The sequence below is a fragment of the Hyperolius riggenbachi genome, chromosome 8, assembly GCF_040937935.1.
Source record: "Hyperolius riggenbachi isolate aHypRig1 chromosome 8, aHypRig1.pri, whole genome shotgun sequence".
NCBI lineage: Eukaryota > Metazoa > Chordata > Amphibia > Anura > Hyperoliidae > Hyperolius > Hyperolius riggenbachi.
In genome coordinates, this window is record NC_090653.1 from 111,245,871 (window position 1) to 111,262,187 (window position 16,317).

The 16,317-nt window shown below is 41.8% G+C and overlaps 1 long non-coding RNA gene across 2 annotated transcripts in view; it reads right to left on the minus strand.

Annotated features, from left to right (window-relative positions):
* Window positions 1-4,617: 4,617 nt before the first annotated feature.
* The window catches only part of LOC137528293 (uncharacterized), a 74,183-nt gene continuing 62,483 nt past the window's right edge, over window positions 4,618-16,317 (minus strand). The window contains exon 3 of one of the 2 annotated variants that reach the window (XR_011023346.1): window positions 4,618-4,930. This is a non-coding gene — a long non-coding RNA (uncharacterized lncRNA). Of the gene's footprint in view, window positions 4,931-15,902; window positions 15,965-16,317 lie in introns of those variants that run through there. The other variant, XR_011023345.1, reaches the window with a different exon arrangement.

Genomic DNA, 16,317 nt, shown 5'->3' on the forward strand with positions numbered 1-16,317 from the left:
AGAATCTTACTATATTAGGGCTTATGTGTCTTTGCTGGTCCCTCTCCTACTCTGTATTGAAGTATGCTTTGTCTATAGCTTGCCGCTTAAAACAATCCTAAATTCACGTTTCTATTTTTACTGAAGGATGCCAATGACGTAATAATATGTTTTTTCAAAGTAAATTCCACCTCTTTCCTAAACCACCAAACTACAGTATATTTACCAGTTTAATTTAGACAGTCTACCATTATGAATCAAGCACAGCATCTTTATTAAAGTGACCTGTGTTCATTTCCTTTTAAACAATGCCAGTTATCCTTTGTATCCAAATATAAGCCTTAGTCCCACAATGATTACGGTATGTAGATTAGGTGATTTAACTATGCAGTTTACAATGAGTGTCTCCGTGCTTGGAGTTCTTTTTAGTTTGTTGTTTCTCTTTGGAATCACTGTTGTAGAGGTCCTGTAGAGCGGACAAGCTGTAGCTGCTAATCCTCTCTGTCAATTGCATGATGTGCCAAAATATCACTTTCTTCTGTACTGTGCATGAGCCAAATGAGACCGCCAATGAAGATGTAAGAACTGGTTCAATCATGGCAGAATGGAACTTTACCATTAGTGTCTATGTCTGGATGAATTTTCTCTGCTCTCTCAGGTGGTACACCTTCTTAGACTATCTTGTTGATGGCCACAGTTTAGGCCTCCCATTTTAGGTCTTGAGAGATTTTGGGCCCAAATAATTCAAATGACTCTACCAAGGCAACTGTTGCTGGCTCCATTTGGGATTAAAGGAAACCTGAGGTGAGAGGGATATGGAGGCTGACATATAATATTTCCTTTTAAACAATGGAAGTGGCCCGGCTGCCATGCCTGATCCTCTTCTTCTAATATTTTGAGCCATAGACCCTGAACAAGCATGCAGATCAGGTGCTTTGATGCAAGTCGGACTAGATAACCCACACACTTGGCTTGGGTGTGTGATTTAGACTCCTGATGGCAGAAAGTTCAGCAGGACTGCCAGGCAACTGGTATTGGTGAAAACAAAATAAATACGTCAGCCTTCATCCTTTTATCTCTATAATGCAGAACATGCGGCTCTGCAGATAGCTGAGCATTGCGTTTGTACAGAAGTAGACCACACAAAATGATCATGATTGTTTTGGAAAATTACTATTGCGTATACTTATTTTTATTGTCCAACAGGTAGACATCATCAAGGCTGGCGCTGCCATTAAGGCAAAGAGGAAAATAACTCCATGGCCCCCAAGCACTGCTCTACCCCGCCCCCCCCCCCCCCCAGGTTTCCCACTGACTGCTCCCCGAAGCCCCTGCACCGTTTGGCAGCTTTGTATCTCACCTATCCTGCTGCACTCCTCCATCCATTGTTCTTGCCTTTATCCCCGGTACTGGCAGTTTCTTCCCCAAGACCTGTAGCATGTCATTCCGCATGCGCAGATCCACTAAGGAGAGGCAGCCAGCACTAGTGATGAAGACGGGGAGCAAAAACTGAACAGCGTCCCGGGACAGGTGAGTTACACTATTGCTAAAAACAGGGTAGGGGCCCAGGGGAGCATTGAGTTGAGTGGGGGGAGGAGGGAATGTAGGGGGAGAAAACAGCAGCTGGCTCAGGGGCCCCAGGGCTGATTTTCTTGTTTTGTTTGCTGGGTGGCGGTTTGAGCCTTAAACCTGTCCTGGTCAGTGTGATCACATGACCTGGAGCTCAGTCAGAGTTTCTTTTGTTCTCCCCCCTTATTTCCTATGAAAGGTTTTGTAACTAAACCATTTTCAATCCTGTGTCGGACTATGTCGGACATTGGCATTTTCTAGTTCAGGCACAGGAAAACATGGCCGCTGCTAGGAGCACAACATTTTGATTTGCGCTGGCCTCATTTGATGCCGATGCACCACGTCATTTACATATTAGGTGGGTGCATTTTGGTTTGTTGCTAGAAGTGCCATTGCTAGATCTAGTTTTGCATGATCTATGCAGATTTTAGTGTATACCCACTGTAACTGCCTTGAATATGATTATATATTCAGTATTACATTTTTAGATGTAATAATGGTATTAACTGGCATGAACAAACTAAGGGGCTAAAAATTAAAATACAGGATAGGACATGTGGAAAAATTCAGGAAATGCGTAGGATACACATGGATAATTTTTCCACATGTCCGATCCTGTATTTTATTTTTTTTCCTTTGCAATTTTTTTGTTTTTTGTTTTTTTAAACTGATATTTTTGGATTGAGATTTTTATGTGCACAGCAATGAAATTCATTTACATGAGAATGTATCTAATTAGATACACGGTGGTGTAGTGGTTAGCGCTCTCACCTTGCAACGCTGGGTCCCCATTTCAAATTCCAGATAGGTCAACATCTGCAAGGAGTTTGTATGTTCTCCCCGTGTTTGTGTGGGTTTCCTCTGGGTACTCTGGTTTCCTCCCACATCCCAAAAACGTACAGATACGTTAATTTGCTTCCCCCTAAATTGGCCCTAGACTACGATACATACACTACACAATACATACATAGACATAGGACTACGCTAGGGATTAGATTTTGAGCCCCTCAGAGGGACAGTTAAGTGACAAGACAATATACTCTGTACAGCGCTGCGGAAGATGTTGGCGCTTTATAAATAATAATAATGATAATAATAATTAGCTTCAAAACTGGATGCAATTTTTGCAAAACAAATGTGATTTTTCTGCATTTCTATTGACTTACATTACATGCAAATTGCACATCTCCCACCCAGAAAAAAGCAACTCGATTTAGAAACATGGAAAAAAAAACCACAATGTACAAAAAAATAAGAAAAACGTGGGTCAAATGGGATGCCATTGAAATACATTAAATGTGCAACAAATGTGAAACCGCAATTTCTCAAGACAGGCAATTGCTAATAAGTGTTGATGGCCCCTTATCCCCCTTAGTTGTAAACCCAAGGCAGGCTCGCGCTGGAAATCTGCAGCTCAGAGCGGTAACCCCAAGCTTGACTTTGGGTAGCCGCCGGGAGGTATATGCAGAGCTTGGGTGTAGCGGCTGTTTGTAACTCCCTTCCCCCAAGATCCAGACGCTGGCAGCCATCCTTCTACCACACCTCAGAGGCTCTCAATCCTTCTGGTGGGATCGCCGTTTGTCACATGGCGACAGACGGCAATCTCACTTAAAGGGTAGAGCGCCACCTGGTGGATGGAGGGAGAATTGCAGCACTGGATCCAGGGGAGGTAAGTTATATGCAGGGCTGCCACAGATCCATCTAGCGATAGTTTTTCCTGCTTTTAGGGTCTAAAAGCTTGTAAAAAAATTGCACCACTTTTAGACCCTAAAATCCTTAAATAATCATACCCCTAGGGAGGTTAAACAAAATAATAAATATAATTTTTATATGTGTGTGTTTATGTGGATAAACAGTGTTGACTTTATAGACACATGGCAAGCCTCCTCTCTCAGTGAACAGTGTTTGGATATGACCCTGAATAAGAAATGACTAATACACATTTCACTATCCCCTTTTGCAACGTTTTATGCTAAGTGAAAATGAGAGTTTTCTGGCAGTTGACCACAGTCTTGTCTGTTCACTAGACCCCTCAGTGCTCTTCTCAATAGCCTTTCACAAAGCAGAGATTGTTCTCATTATAGAAGAAAACAGCGCTAGTGGCCAAATTTCTTAATTAGGAAGTTCCTTAATGCTGGTCATTCAGGTGTTCTACAGGAATTTGTTTATTAGGTTCGGACAAACTGATCCCCTGGTAATCCCCCTTGCAGTAATAGGGACAGCGGTAGGGGAGGTATTGCTAGGACATGGTTGCTTGTTAATAAGGATTTTTCTTAAACAAGCTACTAATTATCAGCCTTGTAAAGAAGACCACCAGTACTGAGCATCCTAGCAGGACACAGGGCTGGGAAGGAGAATGAGGATGTTCCAGGCAATTTTAGAGCAGACATCAGCAATTAGATAAAGAAAAAGGTTCTCAAGGTTATTAGAAATGACATTCAGTCTTTGATAATTGTAAAGAAGGGGAGAAAAAATGTTTCTTGAAGAAGTACAGTGTCCTGCCAATGCAACTACCATATAAAAAAAATAATAGGCGGGATAACTTTTTAATACTGATTTTTATGATTCTTGTGGAAAAATATGCTTTAGCCCCGCTTTTATACAAGACCTGTTTTTTTTTTTCTTCTTTTTTAACATGGAAATAAAATGTAGCTTCTGCCACCAGTGGTGTAGCTTAGGAGGTCTGGACCCTAGTGCGAGTTTTACATTGGACCCAAACTCTCTATACATGACAATTGATATGGAGCACCAAAACCTGGACAAGTGCAGTGTCAGAGAGGTGTAACCAGACGGAGAACAGTCTAACAATGGTTACAACTAACACAAGAACAGAACGAACTGACAAGGCAGGCACACAATAGTTAAAACTTAGCACCAACTTTACTGCTGAATTTTCAATTACACAGTTCCAAAAGCTGCTAAGCAGCCTCTTGTAAACACACTGTCCACAACAACCAGAAGCATTATTCAAGCTTACTTGGTGATAGCAGCATAACTTAGCTCAGCATAGCTCAGCATAGAAATAAGACAGCATGGAGTGAGTTAGCAGTGCAGGTTGACCATACTTGCATATCCACGTGAAATTAGACTGGCAACAGATGATGCTGGGCTGCTGTCTCGCGCAGCATGGGGCCTAAAAGCCCACTGCGCCTTACAGCTGTTTCACCTCGTTTGGCCTCATCAGAGGATCACTGGTGGTCAGGGCTCCCCTTGTGGCAACCATCGCCGCAGGACACTCGTACTGCCACTCATACGGATGCTCGTCGGCTTCTAGTGTGGCGGAGGTCGGCGTCTTCCGCCTTTTGACGTCATGCCAGACCTCCGCCTCTTCCATCTTCCGCCCTTCCGCATCCCAAGCCTTGCTCCCGCCGAGGCTTTACAACTAATCAAAGCATATACAGAAGTATTATTTTTGCATTAATTTCCATGAAAATAATCTTAAATTCGACTTTCATGCAAAAATGCCATTGAAAATCATTTTGTATTAAGGTTGTGATTTTTCGTGAATTTTTTACGCTAAAATAAACTATTTTGGCAGTAAAAAAAAAAATGATTTTTCGCATTTTCCTGAATTTTCACCATATTGTAAAAATGCTATGTATTTTCACGAAAAATATCTTGAAATTGAAAATGCCACTTTCAATGCAAAAATTACTTTGGATTATTGTTGCAGCTGCCCACTGCCTGCACACAGCAATGTTATCAGCGGTTGGTGCATCAACCTCATACTTGTGTGGCCTTGCCTGACTACCCATAATCCTCTTCTCTAGATGTTGACCTAGCTAGTCTAACTACTCTGAGCTCTTCTGTTCCAGTTAACAATACTGCTTTACTACCAGTGATACCCTTCTCTCCTTAGTTAGAAAATTCTGCTATATGAATATCGTGGCAGAAAGGCTTTTGCAACACTTGTGGTAAAAGTTTCTTTAAACCAGTGAAAAGATCTTATAATTGCAGAGAATAGCTGGAAAATGTGTAAATCCTGTCATTTAATAGGGCAGCTTTATCACTTGAATGCAATTCTATGGAACTTCTTATTGACATTTTTTCCAAAACCTTTTCTCTGGGCTGGTGCTCACCGAGCGGGTTTTTTGGTGCTTGCGGCTGCGGATACGCTTGGTCAATGTATCTCAATGGGGTGGTTCACACCAGAGCGGGAGGCGTTTTGCTGAAACGCATACTCCCGGGGTGAGGCATTTTTTTGGATTGCGGAGGCGTTTCTGCCTCCAATGTAAAGTATAGGAAAAACGCAAACCGCTCTGAAAAATGGCATTTTTGTTACAGAAGCTGTTCAGTAACAGCTTTACTGTAACAATATATGAAATCTACTACACCAAAAACGCTTCCCAAAGCGGATCTGCTAGCGGGTTTTGGTGTGCACCAGGCCTCTTTCAGTAAATTTCAGTTGCTCCACCTTCCAAGTCTATTTTGCCTAAAATAATTAAATAAATTGTAATCAATTTAGTAAAAAAAAAAAGTGGTAACAATTTTTTGAAAATGGAGAAAGCTCAGTTTTTTGTCACTTTATTAAGTGGTCCAGTACACTCTTAAACTGTACCTCTTTCTTGATTTTCTTTGCTTTTTACTTATTTGTACCACTTTCTTTGTTTATGACCACAAAACAAATACAAAGACTACCTAGGTGAACACAAACTGAGTGAACACAAAAAAAGTTTCTGATGATTGTATGATTTACTGAAGTTGAGAGCTAACCAACACACATATAGTCTTTGTGTAAAAGTGGCCACCACCAAATGTGTTAGTCTACTTTTAGCAGGCTTGTAAGACAAAAACAAAGATAATCAAGAGCCTGTAATAGTGTGATATGTTACAGCCCAGATGAATAAAGTAAACAAAACATGGTTACTAACAAAGGTGAGTTACCACTTAGGCAACCACTGTAACGGTAGAGATGGCCCAAACCTCCGATTTTAGGTTTGCGAACATCCGCAAAAGGTTCAGTTCGCGTGAACTTTCGCGAACCACAATAGACTTCAATGGGGATGCGAACTTTGAAAACTAGAAACATTTATGCTGGCCACAAAAGTGATGGAAAAGATGTTTCAATGGTCTAACACCCGGAGGGGGGCATGGCGGAGTGGGATAAATGCCAAAAGTCCCGGGGAAAAATCTGGATTTGACGCAAAGCAGCATTTTAAGGGCAGAAATCACATTGATTGCTAAATTGCAGGACTAAAGTGCTTTCAAACATCTTGCATGTGTATACATCAATCAGGGAGTGTAATTAGAGTACTGCTTCACACTGACACACCAAACTCACTGTGTAACGCACCGCACACAGCTGTTTGCGTAGTGACGGCCGTGCTGGACTGGTGCGAACCATGGCGAGAGTGGTAGGTAGGCATAGGTAGGTGCCCCAGTATAGGTAGATAGGCATAGGTAGGAGTCCCAGTATAGGTAGGTAGACATAGGTAGGTGTCCCAGTATAGGTAGATAGGCATAGGTAGGTGCCCCAGAAGTTAGCTAGGCATAGGTAGGAGTCTCAGTATAGGTAGGTAGGCATAGGTAGGTGTCCTAGTATAGGTAGATAGGCATAGGTAGGTGCCCCAGTAGTTAGTTAGGCATAGGTAGGAGTCCCAGTATAGGTAGGTAGGCATAGGTAGGTGTCCCAGTATAGGTAGATAGGCATAGGCAGGTGCCCCAGTAGTTAGCTAGGCATAGGTAGGAGTCCCAGTATAGGTAGGTAGGCATAGGTAGGTGCCCCAGTAGTTAGCTAGGCATAGGTAGGAGTCTCAGTATAGGTAGATAGGCATAGGTAGGTGTCCCAGTATAGGTAGATAGGTATAGGTAGGTGCCCCAGTAGTTAGCTAGGCATAGGTAAGAGTCCCAGTATAGGTAGGTAGGCATAGGTAAGAGTCCCAGTATAGGTAGATAGGCATAGGTCGGTGCCCTAGTGTAGCTAGGTAGGCATAGGTAGGTGTTCCCGTATAGGTAAATAGGTAAGTAGGTGCCCCAGTTTTTAGGTAGGTATAGGTAGGTGTCCCAGTATAGATAGTTAGGCAGGGCCTCGCTGGCAAAGTAATAACAATTACCAAGGTCCAGCTGCAACAGATAGGGCTGAATAATGCAGTGTCAGTGGGCAACACACACAAAAAAAACACAACAGGAGAACATTAGCTCTCAAAAGAGCTGTTGTGGGGTGCTATTTTAGCAATAACAATCAGCCAGGAGCAAGCTAACAAGCCTATAACAGCCTAACTAATCTTTACCTATGAGCGTCTGCCAGCAGCTGTCCCTTCACTAATTACTGCAGGCACATGAGTGAGTGTAAAAGCCAGCGCTGCCTGCCTTTTATAAGGGGGGGGGGAGTGGCTCCAGGAGAGAGTGTAGCCTAATTGGCTACAATGTGCCTGCTGACTGTGATGTAGAGGGTCAAAGTTGACACTAATGGCGCACTATGGGGGTGAACCAAACTTCCTCAAAACCGTTCTGGCCATCCGTTCGGGCCATCTCTATGTAACGGCAGGTGGGGAGATTAGACTCGACCCCACTCGGGTTAAAAGTTGCTCTCTGTAGACAGAAAAAAATGGGTAATACCACTCCAACAAGGGTGGACTAGACCATGTGATGAATGTACTATATAAGCAGAGTAAAAAGTTTAAAATCTGTTTAAAAGAGAGGCAGTGGTGGACTTACCTCAGTTAAAGGGATTCTTAAGCCAGGAATAAAAACATCAGTTTTACTTGCCTGGGGCTTCTACCATCCCTCTGCAGCTGTCCCGTGCCCTTGCAGTTACTCACAGAGCCTCTGGTTCCCCGCTGCCAGCTACTTTCGTTTTCGCTGACAGGCCCCGACAGGGAATTGGCGGGCTTACTGTACCTGCGCAGGCCTGGCCACGTGTATCCTTCTTCATGTTCTTGTCCTCAATAGCATCCTTGTGGACGGGAGCGCAAGGAAAAATATGTGTGGCTAGGCCTGTGGGATCTGTCAGCGAAAACTAAACTAGCTGGCGGCAGGGGACCGGAGGCTCCGTAAGTGACTGCAAGGGCACGTGGCGGCTGGAGGGGACTGGCTTAAGTGTCCCTTTAAGTAGACTCAATGCAGTCAATTATCAGCAAAATACTTCATAATTCCAAAACTTTCCAATGCGTTTCACAGATCTTAGCCTGCTTCCTCAGGCTATAACAGGACTAACTGTTATCTGAGTGTGGGCCAAGCAAAAGCGCCTCTGTCAGACAGAGGTGCTTTTGCTGGCATGGATTTTAAAAGTTTTTACGATACTTTTAGTGCCTCTGTTCATGTATTCATCACATACTTTTAGAAGTAGCAGCTGCAATGAAAGGTTATCAGTCTTTGGAACACTCCTTTCTACATAATAGTTTTAATCCAAAAAGACTGGACAACAATATCTCATTAGGCCTCAAGTCGCGACTTCCTTGGTTTGAAATCTTACATTTCAGGTTTTCCAATCATTCAGATGTGGACTTGTTCTTTGCTTAAAGGATACCTGAAGTGACATGTGACATGATGAGATAGACATGTGTAGGGACAGTGCCTACACTGCCTAGCACACAAATACCTATGCTGTGTTCCTTTTTTTTCTATCTGTCTGAAAGAGTTAAATATCAGGTATGTAAGTGGCTGACTCAGTCCTGACTTAGACAGGAAGTGACTACAGTGTGACCCTCACTGATAAGAAATTTCAACTATAAAACACTTTCCTAGCAGAAAATGGATTTTGAGAGCAGGAAAGAGATAAAAAAGGGGATTTTTTATCAGTAAGGATCACACTGTAGTCACTTTCTGTCGGAGTCAGGACTGAGTCAGCCACTTGCTTACCTGATATTTAACTATTTCAGGCAGAGAAAGAAAAAAGGAACACAGCATAGTTATTTGTGTGCTATGCACTGTGCATACCTATGTCTATCTCATCATGTCACATGTCACTTCGGGTATCCTTTAAAGCAGGAGGGACAGCCATACCATTCAAGGGAAAAAAACGCATATATAAGTAGATACCTACTAGTTCTAATGACATAACATATGTATTGTACTGTCCACATTTTGAATTCAGTTACCATATTTTTCGGACTATAAAACGACCCGGACTATAAGATGCACCTAAGTTTAGAGGTCAAAACCCAGGAAAATAAAAAATATTCTAAACCTGGCGCATCTATAGTGCAGGGGTGTCTTGTAGACCCCTTCCCCCCCCCCCCCAAGCTGTCCTTGTCTAAGCTTCACTGCCAAGCTACACTAACCCCTACTGCCCCTGACAGCTAGACCAAGTACCCTACACTGACCCCCCGATGCCCAACCAGTAACCTTGTGCTACACTACACTTGTCCCTGGTGCCCCCACCAGTAGCTACACTACATACTACATTAACCCACCCCTGCTGCCAGACCAGTAACCTTACTGTACACACTACACTACACTGGTCCCTGATGCCCCCACCATTCACTACACTATACAACCCCACCCCTGCTCCCCCACCATTTACATCGGCCTCCCCCAGAAGCTACACTTACTACACATTAACATTACAAAGTGGATGATCTCACCACTTTGACAGAAGGTTCCTTGGTGCAGGCCACACCACGTGGGTCAACAGCAGCGGGATCCAGGCATCTCAGCATACCGGCTGAGGGACAGAAGAGGGGCGATCTTTGTGGCGGTGTCCTCCAACACTCTGGACTTGTGCCCGCTGGATTGAAGAGGGGCGATCCCGGTGGCGGCTGTCCTCCAAATGTCATAGCCTTGTGGCGGCTGGATAGAAGAGGGGCGATCCCGGCTGTGGCTGCAGTGGCTATAACGAGTACCGATGCCATTGTACTTCCTTGTTTACTGGCGCCCCCTCATGACCCTGCCGCATGTGCGTCACACATCATGAGGGGGCGCCAGTAAACAAGGAAGTACAAAGGCATCGGTACTCGTTATAGCCGCTGCAGCCACAGCCGGGATCGTCCCTCTTCTATCCAGCCGCCACAAGACTATGATGTTTGGAGGTCAGTCACCACCGAGATCACCCCTCTTCTATCCAGTGGGTGCAAGTGCAGGGAGTCGGATGACAGCTGCCGGGATCGCCCCTCTGCTAAGAAGACGCCACAAGTGCATTGAGAGGAAGGACAGCAGCCGCCGGGATTGCCCCTCTTCTATCCAGCGGGGGGCAAGTCCAGGGAGTAGGAGAACAGCTGCCGCCAGGATCGCCCCTCTTCTATCAAGCTATCGCCAAGATCGCCCCTCTTCTGTCCCGCCGCCGATATGCTGAGATGTCTTAATCCTGCTGCTGTTCACATGGAGTGGCCTGCACCAAGGAGTGCATGGATAGGTAAGAAAGCTTCCGCTGCGCTATCTGCATCTTCTGTTAGGGGGCACATTTGGACTATAAGACGCAGGGCCTCCCCCCCCCCCAGTTTTGGGGGAGAAAAAGTGCATCTTATAGTCCGAAAAATACGGTAATTATATAAAGTAAATAAAGGGAAAACCTGTTCCTGTCATTTTCCATTTTAATTCCCTCTAACTGAAGCCAATCATGATGTAATTGCTTGCTTTACTCTTTTTTTTCCCTCTGCCTGAGTAGGAACTGCATTGTCATAGCTAGCTTGCTTTGTAAACACATGAGAAGACAGACATAGATCATATTTCAGCAGCACTGAACTGCCCTCAGCCAATCAGTGAGGAGCATGAATGTGGGAGGGTTGATGACAAGCTTCCTTCTCTGCGGCCAAGTACCACATAGAGCCAGGCTGACTGAGAATATGTTAGATTGGAGTGCTTGCAATGCAGGATAAGGCTGCATATTAAACACAGAGCAGTGGGTAAATGGAATTTGATTTTGTGGCTGACAATCCCTCTTTAAGTCTTCTAGAACCAAATAGCAGTGACATTCAGACATTTAGTTCAAGCCCAAAAATCATGTCCACCAACACTGATATACAACCACGTTTTGTTGTTTTATTTAATAGCGATAGGACTTAAGGTACACAAAGCCTCTTATTGACCAACTTAGCAGCAGCCAGTCAGAGGCTTTATATATATCTGAAGGCACATGCCTATGGCCAGGTTCAGGGGCATTGCAAGCCCCAAAGATCAGTGGTATGTTCCCCGGATCTATTTTGGGGTGCCCTGGATGTCTCCAAGGCAAAGTGAGCTGTGGTGCCTCAATGGCGGGCATGCTGGGAGCTGTGGTGCAACAATTGGGGGTATGCCTGGTGCTGTGGTGCCTCTGCGGGCATACTGGGTGCTGTGGTGCCATGCATGGCGTTGTGATGCCTTAATGGGGGAATGCAGGGAGCTGTGGTTCTTCTATGGGGGCATGCTGGGCATTGTGGTGCCTCAATGGGAGGCCCATGGAAGCATGGGAGGGGATACACTAGAACTTCAGGGAATTCTATGGGGGGACTTCTAGATAACCTGGTGGCAGGTCAACCCCGCCCAGCAGAAAGCCACACTAGCCAGCACAGAAGCCAGGTAATTCTGCCTAGTTATGTTTAAAGAGAAACTCCAACCAAGAATTGAACTTTATCCCAATCAGTAGCTGATACCCCCTTTTACATGCAGAAATCTATTCCTTTACACAAACGGTCCATCAGGGGGCGCTGTATGGCTGATATTGTGGTGAAACCCCTCCCACAAGAAACTCTGAGTACCATGGTACTCCTGGCAGTTTCCTGTCTGTGAACCTTGTTGCATTGTGGGAAACAGCTGTTTCCTACTGCCAAAAAAGCATGCAGCAGCTACATCACCAGCCAACAGTAAAAATGTCACCATGTAATAAATGTCAGAATGTAAATCAGGGATTTAAAAGATTTTACAATGGGCAAACACTGACCAAATCATTTATACATAATTATTGTAAAAATGAAGCACTTTTTTTATTACATTATTTTCACTGGAGTTCCTCTTTAAGTGACACTGCCTATTTATGTGCCTACTTATAGGTTTTGTTTTTTGCATTAATGGAGAGGGGGCTTTATTCAACAATTTTCTGGGCAGGCCTACTTAGACTGCTGTTAAGTTCATGTAAATTAGGCTCCACCCAAGAGCACACTCACATTCTGGTGTGTGGTCTCACCCATTTTTTAAAGAGAAACTCCGACCAAGAATTTAACTTTATCCCAATCAGTAGCTGATACCCCCTTTTACATGAGAAATATAATGATTTTCACAAACAGACCATCAGGGGGCGCTGAATGACTGATTTTGTGCTGAAACCCCTCCCACAAGAGGCTCTGGTACCGTACGGTACTCTGGGCAAACTGCCACAATGTAACAATGTTCACAGACAGGAAATGGCTGTTTACAGCTGTCTGCAAGGCCAGAACAGCTAGAAACAGCTAAATAACCTGCCCACAGTAAAAATGTCACCATGTAATACATGTCAGAATGTGAATCTGGGAGAGGAGAGATTTTACAATGAGCAAACACTGACTAAATCATTTATACATAATTATGGTAAAAATGAAGCACTTTTTTTATTACATTATTTTCACTGGAGTTCCTCTTTATGCTGCAGTGCCCAAAAGTGCCTCGGTTCTCTTAGGATCCTAGCAATGCCCCTGGCTAGGTTCTTGTGTCAGCTTAACTGCTGGCACAAGTTTAAAAATACAAGCCACAGTATGCACTGAAGAATTATAAATAAAACACGGTAGGAATCCCTCTCCCAAACACGCCATGTATCGGTTGTTATCGTCTGACTTAGCTGAAAATCTGGTGTGTGTACAGCAGCCCCTGATCCCTGATAGCCGCTAGGCCTGCCTGTCGCATGATGTGAAGTCTGCACTGCTCTGTCAGCCCTCCACCTCCCCACAATAGGCCAGAACATGTCATAAGCTGTATAATTGACTTCACGTCTGTAGGGCTTTGGCCGAGCAATGTCACCCGAGGAAATGGGGCCGATCCTTGTAAGGCAACATCAATCCAGTGAGTTTATGAGCCTTAAGAGGTCAACCATTTTTTTTTCACATAGGTGAAATGGGTTTTAGTGATTTTGTTTTGCTCAAATACTGGTGTAAGAAATTAGCTTTCAAAAACATTCTATTGTATTTATTTAGTCTTTTATATTACACTAAATTTATTTTAATAATAAGGAAAAATAAAAGAAACCAAGCAAATATGTTTTAACAGTTTATTTCATATCTTAGTGAATATGAAATATTCAATATAACACTGTTAACTTGATCACAAAAGCATTCTTATTTTGCATTTTTGCACAAAACAATTACTGATTCTGTTAGATCGTTACCATTAAAGAGAGATTTGAAGTATGAAGGTTTACATTCATAAATTGTTTTATCAACCTGGCTAGTCTTATGTATGTTAGCATTTTATATCAGCTGGGCTGTGTTTTTTAAACAACAAATACAAGCTTAATAATAAACTGTAAACAGCATTTAACGTCACAGTCTTGAAAAAAAAAATCATTTTTTTTTAAATTGTAAACCAAAATGGATTGTATGCAATTTACATTTTAAATTTCTTTTGTCCATAAAGAAAACTGAGTTGTTTTTCTCCGTAAATTATTGTGAATTGCACCCCTTTAGAATTCTTGCCTCAAAGTCCCTAATTAGTTTAGAATAACACCTTCATTAGTATTAAATAAAAAAAAATAACACATTGACCGCGCCATCAGAAATCTAATTTCACATTACAAGCTCTTATAGAGTTAATAATAATATCTAAGGCTTACTAATTTAGGTTTCTAAAGGGCTTTATAGGATAAATAATGAAATTATATTCTATGTTAATTGACAGTATAAAAGCACAAATGAGCCTTTTCCTTTGCAAAGGCATAACAGTTTCTAAATAAAGCTTGCGAGCCACAGAAAAGAGGTTTCAGGCAAATGAATAGTCATTACTACCTTCAATGATGTGGCTCTTTTGATCAGAAAGAAATTAGCTCCACACAACAGACAATACAAGCCTTCCCTGCAATAGGGAGAAAATTAGACAGCCAGGCTTACTTCGCACCTATGTCTATAAGCTATAGAGTGCCCTACTTTTCAATTACAGCTGTTCACTTGGAGAGGGCTGAAGAACATGTGACTGATGGTAACCAGGCTGCTTTGAGCGTCCTCCCAAAAAAAGGAGCACAAACCTTTTTTTCTTCTGTAATAAATTATTAAATGAATATAAATAGATTATAGTGTGTGTGTGCATATATATATATATATATATATATATATATATATATATATATATATATATATATATATATATATATATATACATATATATATATATATATACTGTGCCATTACACTCTAGAAACTGAAAATGTGTTCTATTTATTTTATAGCTATTATAACTATTCTGTTGGGGATTTATGATGTTTACTCTTTAAAAGAAAAGAATATTGATAAACAAAGATAATCAGATTTTCAATAGACTAATAGTTTTTTTTTAGAAAAGAATTACAGAGACATATTTGAAAAAAAATTGTGTTTTTTTTTTTCGTTCTTTATAAAGGGTCATTTCTATGTAGCTAAAAAATATGCAATTAACTTTTTCACCTGAGTTATCTCCCAGGAGATAATTTTCATCTTCTCTTTAAACTAACTTTTCAGCATTTTACATTTGAATGAGTACCCAAAAGTTGGTGAAAAAGTATAATGAAATTTATTTTGAGTATTATCGTGCTTGTTGGTGGCTTAAAATTAATTTTATGACAAACTGTTAAACTATTACCTGGGAGAAAACTCAAGAAAAAAAGTGAATTGCATATGGGCCATTATGTTTATGCCAACATAGCAGTATCAAATATATAGTGTAAAATATTGACAAGCATCACTAAAACTAGCGTGGAGAAATCAATGCATTTTGCCAATTCCCCCCTAATAAATAACTCTTATTGACATTTTTGTTTTTATAAAAAATTATTTTTAAAAGAAAACAAAAATCAAAAAAGTCAGCAGATTGAATACACACAAATCTACATTTACAGAAGTTATGTACAAAAACAATCATCAATTTAGTTTTTTTTTTACCACTTCCCACTTCCACAAAATTGTTAGGACAGATTTAAGCCTCCTACATTTCTTTAACACAAAGTATTAAGTTTCTTATTCCTTCTGCCATTTACCTGTTTTAGCTAAAAGCCTTATCTGTGACACTGGCTATAGAAAATAGTAGCTTAAAATATTGTGAATTCTCCCTGCTCTGTCCACAGTTCTGACATCTCCAGCAAGACAGCAGATTTCATGCAGGCCAAACAATAGACAAAAGCGTTAAACTATTATGAAAATGTAAAAGTGAAAATATACTGTGATGGATAAGCAAGTTTGTTGATGCAGCATGCTCAAAATGTTTAACTTAGTTGAAATCTACATTCAGTATAGGTTTGTTTTCATTTTGGTGTGCTTCCTATAATGTATGTAAGGCATTATTCTAACCTTTATCTCTTTTGCAGGAATGAAGATCCGTCTCTGTCATGTTGGCAATGCCAACAGAAGATCTAGTGGAGTTTTAAGAACAAATTAGGTTACAAAATATCAGAACTCAAAGGAAATCTTAAACAAAGCTTATTCAGCCCTGTCACTTGACAGCACCCCAGGGAAGGTGACACTGGGAGGGACAGCATAGCAACCTGTTACAGTATAAAATGACCTTTCTTGATCAGTATCAAAGAACAACAGAAACCTTTGGCATCCTGGTTACAGAAATCTTCTGCACACATGTGACTTTTGTGTCATGGTGTGAAAAGATCAAAATTCAAATGTAACCGCAATATCACACATGGAGGTGTTTACAATTCACAGGTTGACACCTGTGGGCATGGACCATGTTCATATTTCCAAAATATTGAAT